This window comes from Petaurus breviceps, unplaced genomic scaffold (assembly GCF_028583685.1).
Source record: "Petaurus breviceps papuanus isolate PSGF00001 unplaced genomic scaffold, PetGlider_PUasm1.0 90919, whole genome shotgun sequence".
In the NCBI taxonomy this organism is placed as follows: domain Eukaryota; kingdom Metazoa; phylum Chordata; class Mammalia; order Diprotodontia; family Petauridae; genus Petaurus; species Petaurus breviceps.
The window spans coordinates 34,414,817-34,427,513 of record NW_027187378.1 but is presented as its reverse complement, the minus strand read 5'-3'; the positions used below and the strand labels follow the sequence as shown (position 1 = coordinate 34,427,513).

The 12,697-nt window shown below is 38.3% G+C and overlaps 1 protein-coding gene across 15 annotated transcripts in view; it reads left to right on the top strand.

Moving 5' to 3' along the window:
* Positions 1-12,697, top strand: part of PSD3 (pleckstrin and Sec7 domain containing 3) — an 804,858-nt gene that overhangs the window by 270,772 nt on the left and 521,389 nt on the right. The gene's annotated exons all lie outside the window — the stretch shown is intronic.

Sequence of the window (12,697 nt, the reverse complement as noted above, 5' to 3'; positions counted from 1 at the left end):
GCGACTCACCTGTGAATTTGGTGCCTCTGCTTTCTAGAAGCAGGATTCTCATTCCAGACTTTAGCATTGGGCTTCCAAATCGTTGGTATGGATTGGACTAGGTGACCTCTGACACTCCTCCAATTCCTCAGCCTCCAATTGTGTTCCCTGGACTTAAAGGGTTTCCTTTTCAGCCTAGCCAGTAAGATTTAATAGGCTACTTAATTTAATTTTACTTAATTTTTTTACATTTGTAATTCTGTACTTGACAAATATCAATGTCACTCACCCCACTGTTGCCGCTTAAAGATGCCCCTGAATTTTTTTAAATAGTTGTCCCTTGTGTCAAATAAATATATTAAAGCCAAAAAAAGTCATACATTGGCCATGTTTGAAAAAATGTATTTCATTTTCCATTTCACACCTGTCTGTAAGGAGGCAAGTAGATTTTGTATTCATAAGCACTTTGGAGTTGTGATTTGTCATTGTATTAAACAATATCAAGCCTTTCAAAATGGTTTTGCTTTCTTTCTTGCTGTCATCCCAGCAATACTGCTGCTAGGTCTGTACCTCAAAGGCATAAAAGAAAAAGGACCTATGTGTTCAAAAATATTTATAGCAGCTCTTTTTGTGATGGCAAAGTATTGGAAATTGAGGAGATGCCCATCAATTGGGGAATGACTGAACAAGTTGTGGTATATGATAGTGATGGAATACTTTTGGCTAGCAGGATACTTTCAGCAAAACCGGGGAAGATGTATATGAACTGATGCAAAGTGAAATGAGCAAAACCAGGAGAACATTGTATACAATAATAGCAATATTGTACAATGATCAACTGTAAATGACCTAGCTGTTCCCAGCAGTCTAGTGATCTGAAGGACTGATGAGGAAAAATGCCGTCCACCTCCAGAGAAAGAACTGATGGAATCTGAATGCAGTCTGAAGCATACTTTTTTACTTTCTTTATTATTCTTATTTTTGGGGGTCTCTGTTTTTCTTTTGCAACATGGCTAATGTGAAAATGTTTTGCATGTCTGTACATCTACAATCTATATCAAATTGCTTTCTTAAAAGAGGGGGGAAGGAAAGGAGGGAGAGAATTTGGAACTAAAAATTTTTTTTAATGTCAAAAAAAGTGTTACATGTAATTGAGAAAAAATAAAAACTATAAATAATAAAAGTAAGGCATTGATTTTGTAATTCTGAGGCAAACGTGAATTTTCATGTTGGTTTTCTCCTTTTTATAGGATAAATTTTTTTTTTGTAAATACAATAAAGCAAACATTTGTATATTTGATTTCCCAGATGACCTTCCTTATATGATTGCTGTAAAGCTCCTCTGGAGGTGACTTACTGCCAGCATAATAAAATCACACCAACAAATGCTGCAAGCCTTTAAAAATTATACCTAATGCATAGATCCTTAATTTTGTTGGCGTGGGAGCTTCTTTCATTAATGCTGATTGATAACTTCTATAACTTAGTGTCCTTTCTTGGAGTCTGAAAAATTAATAGCTACTTCTGATCTAGTGATTAGCCTCCCTGAATTTAGACTTGTCCTTGGATGGCTTCAAAGGGTTAGAATAACTTGGGATTATTAGAACTGGAAAGGACCTGAGGTCTGCCAAAGGCCTGGCTTCAGATGCCCCTTCAGACCTTACTAGCTGCGTTATCTTTCTCTGGGCAAGTCATTAAACCTATGCCTCAGTGTCCTCATCTGTAAAATGAGAGGGCTGGATTTGATGGCTTCTAATGTAGCCATCTGTAGCTCTGAAACCTGTGACCTCTTACTTTAGAGATCACAGGACTATAGGACAGCACTGGTTATCCTCTGATATCACCTGCAATTTACCCTTTATATATCTTGTATGTACATGGTTGTTTGTGTGTTGTCTGTCCTATTGGATTGTAAGCTCCTTGAGGACAGGAACTTTCATCTTTCTTTGTATCCTTAGTGCTTAACACTTCTGTTGTTATGTGAGAAATTAGAGCTCATGTAGGTCCACCTTCTCCTTTTATGAATGAGGGAACTGAAGGCCCAGAAAGCTTAAGTTTCAAAGGTTATAAATCTAGTTAATTGGAGACATCTGGATTAGAACTCAGATCTCTTGATTAACAATACAGTACTTTCTCCACTAAACCTTGATTGTTGTGAGGAAGGTCTTAAATCAATTAAGAAGCATTTATTAAGTACCTAATGTGTGCCAGGCTCTGGACTAGGAACTTAGAGAAACAAGACAAAAAAATGCCCTCAAGAAACTAATTCTATTGGGGAAAGCAGTGTCAAAATATTTTCTGTACTAGAAAGTGCTATAGCTTTGGAGACAGATATCTTGCATATAAATCCCTCAGTTCTGGTTGCCTCTGTCTAGCCAGGCGCCATCCAGCATGTTCCCAGTCAACATTTTTCTCCTTCCAAGGAAGTCTTTTTTTTTTTCCTCTCCTGATTTCCCTTTATGTTTATCCTCACTCTTCACTTCCCTTTCCTATTGCTCTGTATCTCTCCATAGCAGCAGATGCAGTCCTGGACTCTTAGCAGTTGCTTGGCATATATTTGTATATTGAAAATGAGTATTTCTGACAACCTCTGAAAAACGTTACATTTTATGAGAGGGACAGGAGAGACACTTCCAGCCTGGGTTAAAGTGTTGTCAGTATGTACAGATAAGTATTCCCGTAAAACTTTGGATGATTAGCCTCTTAAAGCGGGAGGAATAGTGATCTGGGTTCTAGTCCTGGGTTGGCTCTGTTATGAATATATCTTTGTGTCAGTTAACTCATCTCACAAGTGACAGAGAAATTAACAGTGACATCCTAGCCCTGCCACTTACAGTGTGTGTGATCTTGGGCAAGTCATTTAATTTCTGAGTCTCAGTGTCTTCATTTGTAAAAAGAGAGGTTTGGACCTCTGAGATGCCTTCCAGTTCCAGAACTACAATCAGAAATGTCATAGTATTATTGCTAAGATCCAATGAGATACTCCAAGTGAAAGTACTTTGAAAAGTACCAGGTTCATGTATTGATAGGTTTTACTGATTTTTTTCCCCTTCATTTTCTTTTCTTTAAACACATTATTATGAGATGATGCTCTAGGAAGGGGAGTGAGCAGAATACTGGGAGAAATTAATGTTAATAACAAATAAACATAATTTTAAAAGAAAATTATCAAGTTATAGAATTCATTCTATTAGAAGAGCATTTCTTTTCCATGATAAGTAATAACCATTAAATAAATCCACTGATTCACACCCTCCTCTAATACATCTTTATGAGATAGAGGAGTCCTGAGTTCTCAAGGATCATGGCAGAAGAACACAAGTTCTGGAAGACCGCATTGGACTGGAAAGGCTCTGAGTGTAGGGCAAGTGATGGACTCTGATTAGTTTGTTGTCTGAGGACTCACCTAACTAAGTTCAGAGGGGCTCATCACTACAAGGTGGAGCATAAAGTGATGGGCCTTTCTGCCCACAGAAGCTCTTGAAACCATTTCCTAAGATATGCAGGAGTTTCTACTCTGCATTGTTAAAGGCAGTATCCATGGTGATGATAATAGGTATCTTGGAAATATGGAAGGAGGCATGCTTTTATAAAAATCTGAAATAAATACAGGTAAAAATATTGGAAATAAGTTAGTTGGAAGCAAAGTTTGGTAGAGAATGTTTGAAAAAAATTACCTCCAGTTGGGAATGAGACTCCATTGACTTTGTTAATCCAAATGCCCAGCTTCCTCTCATTCAGCAAGAATGTGCCACATAAGATAAACATCTGGTAAACATAAGCGATTTTAACTGTAAATAGATTTAAAGAATTTGAGTTAGGACCAAGACACTCTGTTTTTAATTAGAATGCCTAAAATGGAAGCTTGAAGCCAAAGGTTCATGGGGTTGTCAGTAAGACAGTTTAGGAATGTTTAGAAAGAAATTAGATAAGGGCCAAGGACATCTGAAGTCATTGTTGCCCACTTCTCTCATGACCCTGGTTACCCTTCTGGCTTAGGTAATTTACATAAGAGACTTATTGTTAAGCAGTTTGGAAACCTTTTTTCAATGTCTTCCTTGGTGCCTTTTTGTCAAACTTGAGATGTGGGTAGGATGGTAATCTGTACCTCTTCAAATCTCCCGGACAGATGGGACTACTTACTACTAGTGGGAGGGGTGTTTGGAGAAGAGACACAGAAGGGATATGAAAATGGCAACTTAGAAGTGGGAGAATAGAAATAAAACTACTCCGGTGTGCTGGTGTAAAAACTAGGTGTGGGAGAGAAACTTAAATATGGAGGCAGAACTAATGGGGAACACCTTTGTACTGTAGCTTACTCCAGGGGTGTGATGAGGCTGAAATGAGATAATGGTTGTCAAGCACTTTGCTAACCTTAAAGCACTATATAAATGTGCTTTATTATTATTACTATTGTTATTAATTATCATACATTCACTATACACATATACTTTTGAGTTTAATCTTCCTTATTAACACTTTCTTAAGTATAGACAGCCAACAGAACAATAAATCAAACCTGATATGTAAGGATTGCTTATTTCTTTTTCTTCATTCATTCATTCAATTTATTGATTTTTAGTTTTCAACGTTCATTTCCACAAGATTTTGAGTTCCAAATTTTCTCCCTATCACTTTCCAACCCCCCACCCCAAGATGACAAGCATATTGATTACTCCTTCCCCCAGTCTGTCCTCCAATATATCCCCCCCCATCCCTCCTCTTACTCCCTTACCCCTTACTTTCTTGTAGGGCAAGATGGGTTTCTATGCCCCATTGCCTGTAAATCTTCTTTCTGGTTGCATGTAACAACAACTTTTTAACATTTGTTTTTAAAAACTTTGAGTTCCAGATTCTCTCCCTTCTTCCCTCCTCACTCACTCCCACTGGGAAGACAAGCAATTCAATATAGGTTATACATGTGTAGTTATGAAAAACATTTCCATAGTAGGTATGTTGTGAGAGACTATATTTCCCTACGTCCTATCCCATCTCCCCTTTATTCTATTTTATCCTTTGATCCTGTCCCTTTTAAAAAGTGTTTGCTTCTGACTACCCCTTCGCCCAGTGTACCCTCCCTTCTATCATCTCCTCCTCTTATTCCCTTCCCCTCTACTTTCCTGTAAGGTAAGATACCCAACTGAGTGTGTATGTTATACCCTCCTTAAGCCAAATCCAATGAGAGTAAGGTTGACTCATTCCCTTCCACCTCCCTGATCTTCCACTCCATTGTAATGGCTTTCTCTTGCCTCATTTATGTAAAATAATTTACCCTATTCTACCTATCCCTTTCTCGTTCTCCCAACACATTCCTCTCTCACCTATTAATTTTATTTTTTAGATATATTCAACTCACTCTGTGCCCGCTGTCTGTACACACATATACACATATATACACACATATACCTACCTATACATACATATATGTATATATACACATATATGATATATATTCCCTTCAACTATCCTCATACTGAGAAAAGTCTCATGAGTTACAAATATTGTATTTCCATATAGGAATGTAAACAGTTCAACTTTAATAAGTACATTATGGTTTCTCTTTCCTGTTTACCTTTTCATGCTTCTCTTGATTCTTATATTTGAAAGTCACATTTTCTGTTCAACTCTGATATTTTCTTCAAGAATGCTTGAAAATTCTCTATTTCATTGAATGTCCATATTTTCCCCTGAAGTATTATACTCAGTTTTGCTGGGTAGGTGATTCTTGGTTTTAATCCTAGCTCCTTTGCTTTTTTTTTTTTTTTTTTGGAGGGCAATTGGGGTTAAGTGACTTGCCCAAAGATACATGGCTAGTAAGTGTGTCAAGTGTCTGAGGCCGGATTTGAATTCAGGTCCTCCTGACTCCAGGACTGGTCCTCTAATCACTATGCCACCTAGCCACCCCAATCCTAGCTCCTTTGATATCCAGAATACCATCTTCCAAGCCCTTTGATCCCTTTATGTAGAAGCTGCATGATCTTGTGTTATCCTGATTGTGTTTCTACAATACTCAAGTTGTTTCTTCCTGACTGCTTGTAATATTTTCTCCTTGACCTGGGAACTCTGGAATTTGGCTACAATATTCCTAGGAGTTTTCTTTTTGGGATCTTTCTCAAGAGGCAGTTGGTAAATTCTTTAAATTTCTATTTTATCCTCAGTTTCTAGAATATCAGGGCAGTTTTCCTTGATAATTTCTTGAAAGATGATGTCTGGGCTCTTTTTTTGATCATGGCTTTTAGGTAGTCCAATAATTTTTAAATGATCTCTCCTGTATCTATTTTCCAGGTCAGTAGTTTTTTCAATGAGATATTTCACATTGCCTTCTATTTTTCATTCTCTTGGATCTATTTTATAATATCTTGATTTCTCATAAAGTCATTAGCTTCTATGTGCTCCAGTCTAATTTTGAAAGAATTATTTTCTTCAGTGAGCTTTTGAAGTTCCTTTTCCATCTGGCCAATTTTGATTTTTAAGGCATTCTTCTCCTCATTGGCTTTTTGGACCTATTTTACCATTTGAGTTAGTCTTTTTTTTAAGATGTTATTTTCTTCAGTATTTTGGGGGGATTTCCTTTAGCAAGCTTTTGACTCATTTTTCATGATTTTCTTGCAACACTCATTTCTCTTCCCAATTTTTCCTCTGCTCCTCTAATTTGATTTTGATATTTTTCCTGGAGGCTTTTGATGCAGGAGTTTTGACTTTGTTGTTTTCTTCTGGTTCTATATTTTGATCCTCTTTGTCACCAGAAAAAGATTCTGTAGCCTGATTTCTCTTCCTTCATTTGCTCATTTTGCCAGCCAATTACTTGACTTTTGAGCTCTTTGCCATGGAAGAACTCTGCTGCCAGAGTGGAGTGTGCTGTGTCCCAAATTTCTGGGGTTTTGTGCAGCTGTTGTCAGAGCTTCTTCTAGACACCTGCCTCAGAACTGTGAGGAGGACTGCGTCTTCATAGCCTCAACAAGCTCAGCCACACCAGTGCTCCTCATCCCAGGACCACTACCCAAGACGATGACATAGATCCAACTAGGGCAAAGCAAGAAAACCCTGCCTCAGTGCCAACAGAGAGATTCCTGCAACTGCCCTCAGTCAGCTTGGTTCCCCCACTATCTGTGGGCCGGGAGCTCATGAAGCAGCCACTGGAACAGCAGCTGCAGCTGCCACCACCTCTGCTGCCCCAGGGGCAGGGGCCAGACTGCTCTCTTCTCTCACCCATTTCCGACAGAGTTTCCCCACTGACCTTTTACTATATTTTTGGTGTTTATGGGTTGAGCAGTCTGGAAACTTGCCATAGCTTCCAGTCATTCACTCCCCTGAGGTCTGCTCTGGCTGGTCTGTGTTGCTGGTGTGTGCCGGTGTGGCCCAAGCGGGACTGCACTCTGCTCCCAGCCCAGTGGGCTAGACCCTTCCTGTTGTCCTGCCAGATTGTCCTCAATTGGAGATGTATTTCATTCTGTCATTTTGTGGGTTTTGTAGCTCTAAAATTTTTTTGAGTAACTTTTTACAGGTATTTGAGGTAATTGGGGACAAGCTCAAGTAAATTCCTGTTTTTACTCTGCCATCTTGGACAGGATTACTTATTTCTGAGATGTAAAATTTTATGGTGCCTTTGAAAGCAGGTGAGAGCTGGTTCGAGCACACCCTGGCTCCAATCCCATCTCCAATCCCAGATGGAACTTTAGATAGCTATGATTCTACCTTCAAAGAAGATAGATGCAAGTTGTTGATAATTTGTCAAAGGACGATTTACATCTTCTGAACCTTTGGTTTCTTGTGCATGGGAGGTATTTAACAGATGTTTAAATTGAACTGAGTTCTTCCTAAGAAGTTTTCATGGTACAGATTCAACACTTATATTCTACCCTCAAATCTCAGGTAAAGTGATTTTAGCATTGTTCTAGCTCTTCTTATTCAGTCCAGTGATTAAATGATATTAAAGCAAAACAAAAGAACAATGATGGCAGGACTTTTACGCTGTTTGAAATCTGTGAGCAAGAAAATGTGTGATCAGAAAGGAGGTGAGTTAGCCATGGAGACACAGAAAGAGAATGAGAGTGAGAGTGTGTGTGTGTGTGTGTGTGTGTGTGTGTGTGGTGTGTGTGTGTAACAACAGATGGACAGGTAAAGAGCCAAATGGCATTGTGGAAAGGTCATTGAATTTGGAATCACAGAGCCTTAGTTTACATCTTGGCCCTTTGGCTTACAGCTTGAGTGACCTTGCTGTTTTAGGTTTCCATTTCCTGATCTGTGACATGAGAGCAGTTGGACTAGTTAGCCAACAAGGCCCCTTCCCTCTCTAAGTCTATGATCCTGTGTTAAAAGACTTAAAAAGATATTCTTCATCTATTCTCTTAACTTCTTAGAGCCTCAGTTTCTGCACAAGTAAAATGGGGACAGTAATGGCATCTAAGGAACAAATGGTGACACATTTAAATGACTTTGCAAATTTTAAGTCTCTATTATTTTTATTATTGTTAATAGCTATATATTTTTTGACTATTTTGAGGGATTTGGTTCAGATTGTGATATTTTTCTTGCTTAAGCAAAAACTGAAGTTTTTGTGTTAAGGAACATGCACACTCTTACATTTCTGTTATTTATGTGGAAGTCATGAATTATTGTCCCCATTCTTTAGTGAAGGACTTTTTTTAGAAAAGATTGCTTCTTTGTCTTTTCAAAGCTGACATTGTAAAGGGAAATGTGGGCAGACATGGAGTTTCTCAGAACCTTTTCAAAGTTTAGAAAATGGAAACTATTATACAAGTATAAATCAGAGTCTGATTGGTTGGCACAAGTATTACACGCTAATTGGTAACTGTAATATTTTACACAACTCCACTCTAAGACTAATTACAAACATAAGACAACTGAAGGAAGTTAGTTTAGTAGTGTCTTGATTGGAAGATCCAAAGATTACTTTTATTTTTAACTGTCCTATATTCTTTCCCCCATTCCCCAAGTAAAAAATTCTTCGTAAGAGAACAAATTCTGTTTTCTATGTAGCTTTTGTTAGCAAGAACTTGAATATTTGCGGGGCGGCTAGGTGGCGTAGTGAATAGAGCACCAGCCCTGGAGTCAGAAGGACCTGAGTTCAAATGTGACCTCAGACACTTAACACAAAAAACCAGCCATGTGAGCTTGGGCAAGTCACTTAACTCCCATTGCCCTACTTTCCCCCCTCCAAAAAAAAAAAAGAACTTGAATATTTTCCAAAAATCTTTATAATAAGAAAGTTAGGGGGGTAGCTGGGTGGCGCAGTGAATAGTGCACCAGCCCTGGAGTTCCGGATGACCTGAGTTCAGATCCAGTCTCAAGATGCTTAACATAGAAACTAGCCTTGTAACCTTTGGAAAGTCACTTAACCCCAATTGCCCTCCAAAAAGCAAAAAAAAAAAAAAAAAGAAAGAAAATTAGGATTTTTGTCATGATAAAACATTTTTGGCTTATATACATGGAAGCCACATGTCATATATGGTTGCAGACCAGCATTTTCTCCGTAATACCCCAGTATGTCAAAGATCTGTGGGTTCTTTGGTATGTGCAGTCCAACTTAGTAGATGAATCTTAGTGAGTTGGTTGGGACCCAAGTTTTCATGATGCCATCTCCTAGGCCCTCTTTCTCCTTCCTCTGTTCCTCCTCTTGCTCCCCCTTCTGTTCTTCCTCTGTGATCTTTTAGGCATAGCCAAGATTACAGAGATTCAGATCTGTAGGCTACCATGGTCAAGGCAAAAGAAATGTGAAAGCTCATTTTGAAGTCACCCTAAAATATTCAGATGACAAGGATATTTTGTAGATGTGGACATGAACCATCTAACTAAAATTTCATTATTAGTAAAGTTCAAGTGAATGACCTAAAATCAGCAAACCAGCTGTTTGTTGCAGACACGAAAACTCCTTTTTAGAAATTGTCAATGAAGGCTGTTGGTGTAAAATCCTTTTCCTAACAAGGCTTAAAAATATGCATGCTTTGCATTTTTTGACTGAATTTTTTGGGGGGAATTTTTAGTGTTTTCACACTATTACTGCAAATCCACAATCTGCTGTGAATTTACATGCTATATAAAGACAAGGTAATAACTATGTTATTACTGGTTGCCTGTTTCTTTTTTTTCTATGTTAGTTTGGTTTTTCAAATCAAATTAAGATGTCTTTCTCAGTGTGATACTTAAAGAGTCATAAAAATCTCTTTTACCATTATTTTTGGTGGTGTGTTCAGTCCTTTCAATACTGAGGACAGTAAAGTTGAGACCAATTTTAAAAAAATACAAATATGTGAGTTCATCTGACATTCAAAGAAATCTTTTCCCGATCAAAATTGCCCTCTTGGAAGGCTATATATTTACCTTAGTTATGGTACTTTAGAAGAGCAAGGAGGCTTATAAAAAAAGATCTGGCCATTTAAATGGACTTCAAACTTAAAAGGAGTATGATAGTGCAGTCAAAAAAAGTAATGGTACCCTATGCTGCCTAAAGAGAGGCCCAGGGCCCAGGACTGGGTAGTCCTGTTGTATTTTATCCTGGTCTGATCATGCTTAAGGATTGCATTTATTTCTGCATGCTACATTTTAGGGCAGACCTTGATAAGCTAGCGAGTGTCCAGATGAGGGCAGCCAGAATGGTGAATGAATGAAAAAGCATTAAGTGCTTACTGGGTGAGAAGCACTGTGCTAAAGGCTTTAAGGTTATCCCATTTGATGATTGGTTGAAAGAACTAAGACTCTTCTGCCTGGAGAGGAATTGGAGAGAAGGATATCTTAGGGGATTTCTAGAATTTCAAGGGCTGTCATATGGAAGAGGAATTGTTCTTTTCTACTTAATCTCGGAAAGAAGGAGCTATGGTTGGGCATTATAAGACAGGCTCAATGTTAGGATGATCTTCCTAATAACTGGAGTTATCCAAAAGTAGACCCACCAGGCCCAAGAGACCTTCAAGGAAAAACTGGGTACCATTTATCAGATCTGCTTGGGCCTTGTTTAGGTCTGGCCTCTAAAGGCCTTTCCAACCTTGATATTCTCAGTGGTGCCGAATTTTTGACATCTGCTGGTGAGTTTAATTTGAAACACAAACTAAAAAAAATTGAATCATTTGGAACCAAGTCTGGTAAATAAAGTCAAGCTGGTCATGAGGTATGATTCTAGAGGTTTATCTGAGAGGCTGGATGCAGCAGGGATGTCCAGATGTAGGATTGTTTTGATGAAATGCTGACAGAAAGGTAGGGGAGGGCTGTTCTTTTAACTGTGAGCACACTCACTTTAATTCTGAGAAGGTCCCGTACTCTAATACTGACATAATGCTGCACCTTGAATTTTAGGATAACCTCTAACTATGCTGAAGAGGCTTAAACCAGATGCTTCCAGCTGTGAAGGGTGCTCATTGAAATCTGGATCAAATGATGCTAGACTAACTGAGGATTTAGTAGTTTTAGATATGAGTCTTTCTAACCAATCCCAGTTTCAGTTACATTTATTTCCCTGCCCCGCCTCCACTTCAGAGTATTTTACTTTTTACAATTACATGTAAAGATAGTTTTCTACATTCACTTTTATGGGATTTTGAGTTCCATATTTTTTCTCCCTCCCTCCTCTCCATCCCCAAGACAGCAAGCAATCTGAAATAAGCTATACATATATGATCATATTAAACTTATTTCCACATTAGTGATGTTGAAAAAGAAGAATCAGAATGAAAGGAGAAAACCACAAGAAAGAAAAAAGCGAAAAAAGAGAAGATAGTATGCTTTGATCTACATTCAGACTCCGTAGTTCTTTCTCTGGATGTGGATAGCATTTTCCATCATGAGTCTTTTGGAATTGTCTTAGATCATTGTATTCCTGAGAAGAGCTAAGTCTATCATAGTTGTTCATAGCACAAGGGTATTGTTACTATGTGCAATGTTCTCCTGGTTCTGCTCACTTCTTCAGTTACATTTATTGAAAAACTCTATGACCTTCAGAACATCTTGGGTCTGTACCAAGAACATCTTCCTGGAATATTAAAATGGGTAGTGGAATAGTTCCATAGAGCTAACTTCTACTTTCCTAGGGTACTTTCTGTCACTTCTTCAGTTACATTTATTGAAAAACTCTATGACCTTCAGAACATCTTGGGTCTGTACCAAGAACATCTTCCTGGAATATTAAAATGGGTAGTGGAATAGTTCCATAGAGCTAACTTCTACTTTCCTAGGGTACTTTCTGTCTACCCAGCTAATGGATTATCCACTCTTTTGAGGTATATCTATACAGACACTCAGACACCCCTCCCCACATATTTGTATTTTTTTTTCCCTTTTATGACTTTTATACTCAGAGTGAATGTTGCAAATAAACATAGCATGAGTGCATGACCACCGTTTACAATTGAGAGAACATCAATGGAGGTGTAGAGCCTTTTGAAGAAAGGCTAGAGCTAGACATTTCCCAGTTCTCTTAAGAGAACCCTGGGAGTTGGGTCAAATGTAACAAACCTGACCTTCAGGTGGTGGGGGCCAAGGTGGTTGGTGTTGCAAGATTTTCCTCAAACAAAAATAAGGAAATTGAGAACAGGGCCAGGTTCTAGGTAGAAGATGATGTGCTCTGCTTTGGACATGTATAATTTGAGGTGCTGGAGGGATACCCAGGTAAAGATGTTTAGCAGATGATTAGAGATTGGAGAATATAGTTCATTTGAGAGACTGGGTTTGATTTGTACCATCCTAGGGTACTTCAGTGTGTACCGAT